Source organism: Babylonia areolata, chromosome 7 (genome assembly GCF_041734735.1).
Source record: "Babylonia areolata isolate BAREFJ2019XMU chromosome 7, ASM4173473v1, whole genome shotgun sequence".
NCBI lineage: Eukaryota > Metazoa > Mollusca > Gastropoda > Neogastropoda > Buccinidae > Babylonia > Babylonia areolata.
Window position 1 is genome coordinate 27,571,699 of NC_134882.1, and position 7,500 is coordinate 27,579,198.

Here is a 7,500-nt window from a genome sequence, read left to right on the forward strand (position 1 = left end):
GGTTATAAGCCTTGCTTGTTGTGCTTCCACTGATACATCTGTTACACAGCTGCTGTGGTGTTTCTGTGAATGAATCTCTGTTTAGCCCTTTCACCGCCAAGCTCGCATTTATGCACAGGCGTGGTAGAGGACCCATGTCACTGAAAGGTGACCATTCATTGGTCTGTTATCCATGAACCTACTGCTCTTAATGTTTGGTGGTATGATAGGCCATATTTTCTATATATCGCAGGGGGAATCCCCAGCTATTCTCGGCCATTGTCTTTTCTCTGTTTATACCACAAGGGAATTCTGTACTCTAAACTGACTGGCGGTGAAAGGGTTAAAACACATCATAGCCACAGAGGTGGACAGCGGAAAATCGGAGCAAAGCGCCTTTCCCAAGAACGTAATACCATACGGGGCTGCCTCGAACCCTGATCACTGGTGAACACTGGATCAGAAGTCTGCCCACTGAACGCAGAACCGATTCTGTCACGGCCCCTCCTGGACTGAGGGGTGGACAGAAACTTTGTGGGCTTTTTTAATGCCTGAGCACCAGCTAATGTGCGAGAAAAAAAAAAGTGTTGGTCCGTGGAAGTGATCCTTGCCTAAGAAAGAAAAAAAAAAGACAAAAAAAAAGTCCCATCAACAAAGACATCAGTGAAAGACACAGCAAACCCCGCGCCAACACCCCCTCCTCCACACACACACACACACTCACACAAACACACCACCACCAGAGCAGGTCCCGCAAGCACAGCAGTAGCATCAACACAATGGTGTGTATATATATATATCTATATAATCATGTACATGACGCCCCCTCCTCCACACACATAATGCTCCATTGAGACCGGAGGGGACTGAAGACGGACCAGGGATTAAGATCTACACCACGACCACCCAACCATTCACCCACTCCAACACCCACACCTCTGTCTTCGGGGGATACTTCGGCACACAGGGCATTGAACCCCGTCGACACCCCCCCCACCCCCCTTCTCCACCCCACCCTAACCCCCAACACACACCCCTACCTCTTCAACCACCACTGTATCACCATCCGACTTGTCAACAACTGAAATCCATGGACCACGGCTTCCCCTTCACCCTCCTATTCTCTCCAACCACCCTCATCACCTCCACCATCCGAACAATCCTACCAGTCAACAAAAACTATAGCCCCCCCCCCCCCCACCCCCCCAAACACACCATACCACCCTCCTCCTAACCCCACCTGCCGGGTCTTGTATAGCTACCCTCCCATTTACCCACTCCCCAACCTCACCAAAGCTGCTACACCTTTTCAAGTTGTGTCGCTCCGATGTTTGTTGGAAATGAATGAAGCTGTCTGCAGTGAATGAAGCTGTCTACGTCTTTATTCCAGAGTGAGAAAAAAAAAACACACACACAAACACCAAAAAAACACGTTCGCCGACTCAGCCCTGACAGACAGACAGACAGACCTATAGGTGGATGGAGGTTGAGGTAGGGGATCGGGATGTGTTAAGGAGAAAGGGTGAGAAGGGGTTGTGGTGGTGGTGGTGGTGGTAGTGGTGGAATCCTTGCCTGCAGCATCCTTTTCCCCACCAATCCCCCATTCATCCACCTCACCCTGACAGCTCCTTCCACTCTTAAAGCTCTGCGCCTGGGTAGGCCGACAGACAGGTATCAAATTAAAGCGGACACGTCACCCGGTAAACCTACCACTTCACTTCTATAATATTGGGTGAAGTTTGAAGCAGGTAGGCAGGTCTCTGGTGGGGGGGGAAATGAGACTGTGGGGGGTGGTTTATGATGGCCTCGCTACATTGTACCACGTCACAGCGTCTGACCCCCCCCCCCCCTACCCCCGGCCCCCGTACTCCCAACCCCCACCTCACCCCACACCCACCCCGCCGTAGAGGTGAGTTTAATGACCTATTGGCATTTCGCCCCTTAAGGTCAAGTTGTTCGTGGCTGTGGTGTGTTCCGTGATGGGTGGGTGTGGTCGAGGCGTTGGTCCTGTACTGTGTATCACAGCGTCGTCCAACGAGCCCTTCATGGTCCTTGGTGATTCCGGAGTGGCGCCCAGTTTTAAAATTCTGGGAGTTTTCTGTCAATAGTTCCTTTTTTTTTTGTGGTCCTCTGTGGATTAGTCTGCCCTGTTACTTAGTGCCTTCCGCAAAGGCCGTGCCTGGTTTTGTTTTTTTTTTTTCCCCCACGGGTATGTTTAATGAAAGAAAGAAAAAAAGAAGAAGAAGGTAAGACTGAGTTTATTCTAAATTCTGGCTTTTCACTTCAGTGGATGCTTTATTTTATTTTCTTTCTTTCTTTTTTTTTTTTTTAATTTTTTTTTTACATTCTTCACAGGATAGGTTTCACTGAGAATGATGGCCCAGAGGTAACGCGTCCGCTTAGGAAGCGAGAGAATCTGAGCGCGCTGGTTCGAATCACGGCTCAGCCGCAGATAATATTATTTTCTCCCCCTCCACTAGACCTTGAGTGGTGGTCTGGACGCTAGTCATTCGGATGAGACGATAAACCGAGGTCCCGTGTGCAGCATGCACTTAGCGCACGTAAAAGAACCCACGGCAACAAAAGGGTTGTTCCTGGCAAAATTCTGTAGAAAAAATCCACTGCGATAGGAAAAACAAATAAAACTGCACGCAGGAAAAAATACAACAACAACAAAATGGGTGGCGCTGTAGTGTAGCGACGCGCTCTCCCTGGGGAGAGCATTCCGAATTTCACACAGAGAAATCTGTTGTGATAAAAAGAAATACAAATACATCTGCTTCTCTCCCGCCGGCAGTCCGGAACAAGCAGTATGCCCGATGAGCACTCCGCAGTGCGAAACAGCCGTCTTGTTGTTGATTATTTCTTATTGGGTAGGGCTTAAATAAGCCATGCTTGATGCTCTTCCCCGGCTTTTCGCGTCTATGCCGTGCTTATTCTATGCTGCTTCTTTGAATATTAATAAATTATTGTTTAAAGCAAACAGCTGTCGCTTTATATCTCAGCTTAGTTTTGTTCAAAACTCGTGTATGTTCACGTCTTAACTTGTAGTTATGATGACATCCGTCACATATTCAGTATGTACATGTATCAGGACAGGGCTTTATATAAGATTTTCTTGTTGTCCTGTTCATCGATATCTGTATTGTATTGTGACATGTTCCAAATTAAAAAAAAACATACTGTTTAAACCAACAGCTGTCGCTTGCTGTGCACGTGGAAAAAAATGGACAACTTGTGGCTGTGGATGTATCCGTGGCTGTGGATAGAACCATGATTATCAGTGCAACAGCCGGTGATGTATCCATTCAAGGCTGAGTGGATATACTTACAGCCACTCAATAATTATCTACACTCCCAGCCCCATAGCACTACTCTGTTCAGCACACGCCACCCAGCTCCATAGCACTACTCTGTTCTCAGCACACACCACCCAGCTCCATAACACTACTCTGTTCTCAGCACACGCCACCCAGCTCCATAGCACTACTCTGTTCTCAGCACACGCCACCCAGCTCCATAGTACTACTCTGTTCTCAGCACACGCCACCCAGCTCCATAGCACTACTCTGTTCTCAGCACACACCACCCAGCTCCATAGCACTACTCTGTTCAGCACACACCACCCAGCTCCATAGCACTACTCTGTTCTCAGCACACACCACCCAGCTCCATAGCACTACTCTGTTCTCAGCACACACCACCCAGCTCCATAACACTACTCTGTTCTCAGCACACGCCACCCAGCTCCATAGCACTACTCTGTTCTCAGCACACGCCACCCAGCTCCATAGCACTACTCTGTTCTCAGCACACGCCACCCAGCTCCATAGCACTACTATGTTCTCAGCACACGCCACCCAGCTCCATAGCACTACTCTGTTCTCAGCACACACCATGGAACACCACACATCTCCACTTGGACAACCCGATAGCGGGTTTTCACGCACCCAAGGGAGACAAACTCCGCGAGAAGCAAAAAGAAGGTAATGAACACTCGATGACTTCCCCGGGATTCAGCCCGCGAACTCCATACCGTGGTAAGCGGTATACCGGTACGGACGTGAGCTGAACAAAAACTGAGGTGGGCGTGGACGTTAAACCCACTGAGGTGGCCGGCACCTGGTAGAAACGGTAACTGGGGAAAATATTCAGAATGGGGACGGAGAGTCGGGGGTGGGTGGGTGGGTGGGTGGTGGTGGTGGTGGTCACAGTGCGAGGATGGGGGTTAAAAGAAACGGTTTTAGTCGAACGAAACAACATTCCCCCCCCCCATCCCCCACCTCCCCACTTCCCCCCAAATCCTCTCTCTTACCATAGAAACCTTCCCCCGACCCGCTCCACCTCTAGATAAACATACAGATAAATAAACAGATACAAATCCGCTCAGTTTGCACAGATTATCATTGTTTTCATTGTCTTTCGCTCTGTGACTCACAACCCAGCTGACACTTACCCAGTTATAAATAGCTTTCATCTTGGCTCTTGTATATCAGAAGAAAGATGTAACAAATCATCTGCTAGGGGTTGGGGGTGACACGCATGGTGACAGTACAGAACAGTACAGTACAGAGGGGTTGGGGAGGGTGAGGGAGGGATTGGGGGGTGGGGCTGGGGGTCACTGTCGTACATACATACCTACCCACTTACCTAGAGCTGCCTGGTACAAGGTCTACACCAGGTCTTGCGTGCCATGAAAGGGTCAGTGATATACACGTGTTCGCACACCTGTGTGGGCCCTCTGTGGAATGTCAACCAACACCCCCACTCTTCTCTCTCTCTCTCTCTCTCTCTCACACACACACACACACACACACACACACACACACACACAGAAAGAGAGAGAGAGCCCTGCATATCTTTCACACCTACTTGAAACGGAACTGAAACTGAAACGCAATCGGAACGCTTCCATTTCACTTTACAACCACAGCCTGGTCCCCCGCCTCCGCCCCCTCCTCCGACCTGAACGCCCCACCCCACCCCAACACACACACACACACACACACACACACACACACACACCAGCAGCAGCAGGAGACAGACAGATGGCGAAGACATTTTATAACACGAAGATGGCATTAGTGACCCACTTATCCCCTGGCCGACTTCCACACAGAGAAATGTATACGTTGTGACAAACAAGTAAAACAATACAACCACCACTACAACACCTGTTGTGGAGAACAGTGGGGTGACATGTGGAGGTGGGGGGACTAGAAGCGGCTAGGGTCACTATGAAGAGAGATGGGGCGGGGAGGGAAGGCTAGGGTCACTATGAAGAGAGATGGGGCGGGGAGGGAAGGCTAGGGTCACTATGAAGAGAGATGGGGCGGGGAGGGAAGGCTAGGGTCACTATGAAGAGGGATGAGGGGAGAGGGAGGGGAGACTAGGGTCACTATGAAGAGAGATGAGGGGAGAGGGAGGGTAGACTAGGGTCACTATGAAGAGGGATGAGGGGAGAGGGAGGGTAGACTAGGGTCACTATGAAGAGAGATGAGGGGAGAGGGAGGGTAGACTAGGGTCACTATGAAGAGGGATGAGGGGAGAGGGAGGGTAGACTAGGGTCACTATGAAGAGGGATGAGGGGAGAGGGAGGGTAGACTAGGGTCACTATGAAGAGGGATGAGGGGAGAGGGAGGGGAGACTAGGGTCACTATGAAGAGGGATGAGGGGAGAGGGAGGGTAGACTAGGGTCACTATGAAGAGGGATGAGGGGAGAGGGAGGGGAGACTAGGGTCACTATGAAGAGGGATGAGGGGAGAGGGAGGGGAGACTAGGGTCACTATGAAGAGGGATGAGGGGAGAGGGAGGGTAGACTAGGGTCACTATGAAGAGGGATGAGGGGAGAGGGAGGGTAGACTAGGGTCACTATGAAGAGGGATGAGGGGAGAGGGAGGGTAGACTAGGGTCACTATGAAGAGGGATGAGGGGAGAGGGAGGGTAGACTAGGGTCACTATGAAGAGGGATGAGGGGAGAGGGAGGGGAGACTAGGGTCACTATGAAGAGGGATGAGGGGAGAGGGAGGGTAGACTAGGGTCACTATGAAGAGGGATGAGGGGAGAGGGAGGGTAGACTAGGGTCACTATGAAGAGAGATGAGGGGAGAGGGAGGGTAGACTAGGGTCACTATGAAGAGGGATGAGGGGAGAGGGAGGGTAGACTAGGGTCACTATGAAGAGGGATGAGGGGAGAGGGAGGGAAGGCTAGGGTCACTATGAAGAGAGATGGGGGGTGATGAGGGAAGGCTAGGGTCACTAAGACATGGGGGGCGGATGAGGGTAGGCTAGGGTCGCTAAGACACGGGGGGCGGATGAAGGTAGGCTAGGGTCGCTAAGACATGGGGGGGGGCGGATGAGGGTAGGCTAGGGTCGCTAAGACATGGGGGGGGGCGGATGAGGGTAGGCTAGGGTCGCTAAGACATGGGGGGGGGGGGGGGGGGGTTGAGGGTAGGCTAGGGTCGCTATGAAGAGAAAAAGAGAACAGGGTACGGTGGAAGGGGGGAGGAGAGAGAGAGAGAGAGAGAGAGAGAGAGAGAGAAGGTGGGGAGACATATCACTTATCAGTGTCACCCCTATTTTGCGTAACGGAGCCAGGTGCAAACGTGTAAAAGTCGCTGCTCTAAACGAAAGGAAGGAAAAAGGAAAGGGATCACGTTTCGGTTCGCTGTCCGGTTCATCTCGAAGTGGGAGGGGTGGATAGAGAGAGAGAGATGGGGAGGGAAGAAGAGGGAGAGAGAGGAGAGAGAGAGGGGGGGGGAGAGGGAGAGGGAAAGAGAAAGATCACAGAGAGAGAGAGAGAGAGAGAGAGAGAGAGAGAGAGAGAGAGATCCATTTATTGAAAGCAAGGAAAAGTTAGTTGGAAGGGATTCATCTCCCCACCGCTATTCCACATCCTCTAATTTTTCAAACAGGACAGGAGGGGTTTTGGGTCCTGTCGGCGTGAGGAAACTCACCCCAGGTGGGTTTGAGGGGTGACTGGAAGGCGGAAAAGAAGGGAGGTGGGGGTAGGGTAGGGTGGTAGTGGGGCGCGCGCGCTCTCCACTCTCACACACTCATTAAATAATTATGTATCGGGTTTAGTGATGAAGGTGATAAGAAAAACAAAAACACACAAAAAAACACCGAAACGCATGCGCGAACGCACGCACGCAAGCACACACACACACACACAAACGCATGCGCGAACGCACGCAAGCACACACACGCACACATTAAAAAGATTAGCTATTTATTTACCTATGTATTTGTGTCTTATAAATCTTACGGGTTCATGAAATTAAAATTCATACTGTTCTATTCTGTTCTCTTCTATTTTATTCTATTCATACACATGTGTACACACTGAAAAGAAACAACAGAGAAAGCGTCACCATTCCTGATAACTAAGGCCCGGTAATTATAATAGTACATATATAATAATCATCACGAGTCAACTAATGGTGCAGAGCAAAGGAAGGAAAACGTATTCCGGAATTCCGTACCAGCGGACAGACAAGTGGGGCTTTGTGTGTGTGCGCGC

General features: G+C 50.5%; 1 protein-coding gene across 1 annotated transcript in view; it reads right to left on the reverse strand.

Annotated features, from left to right (window-relative positions):
* The window catches only part of LOC143283933 (rho GTPase-activating protein 7-like), a 207,407-nt gene that overhangs the window by 180,620 nt on the left and 19,287 nt on the right, over positions 1-7,500 (reverse strand). The gene's annotated exons all lie outside the window — the stretch shown is intronic.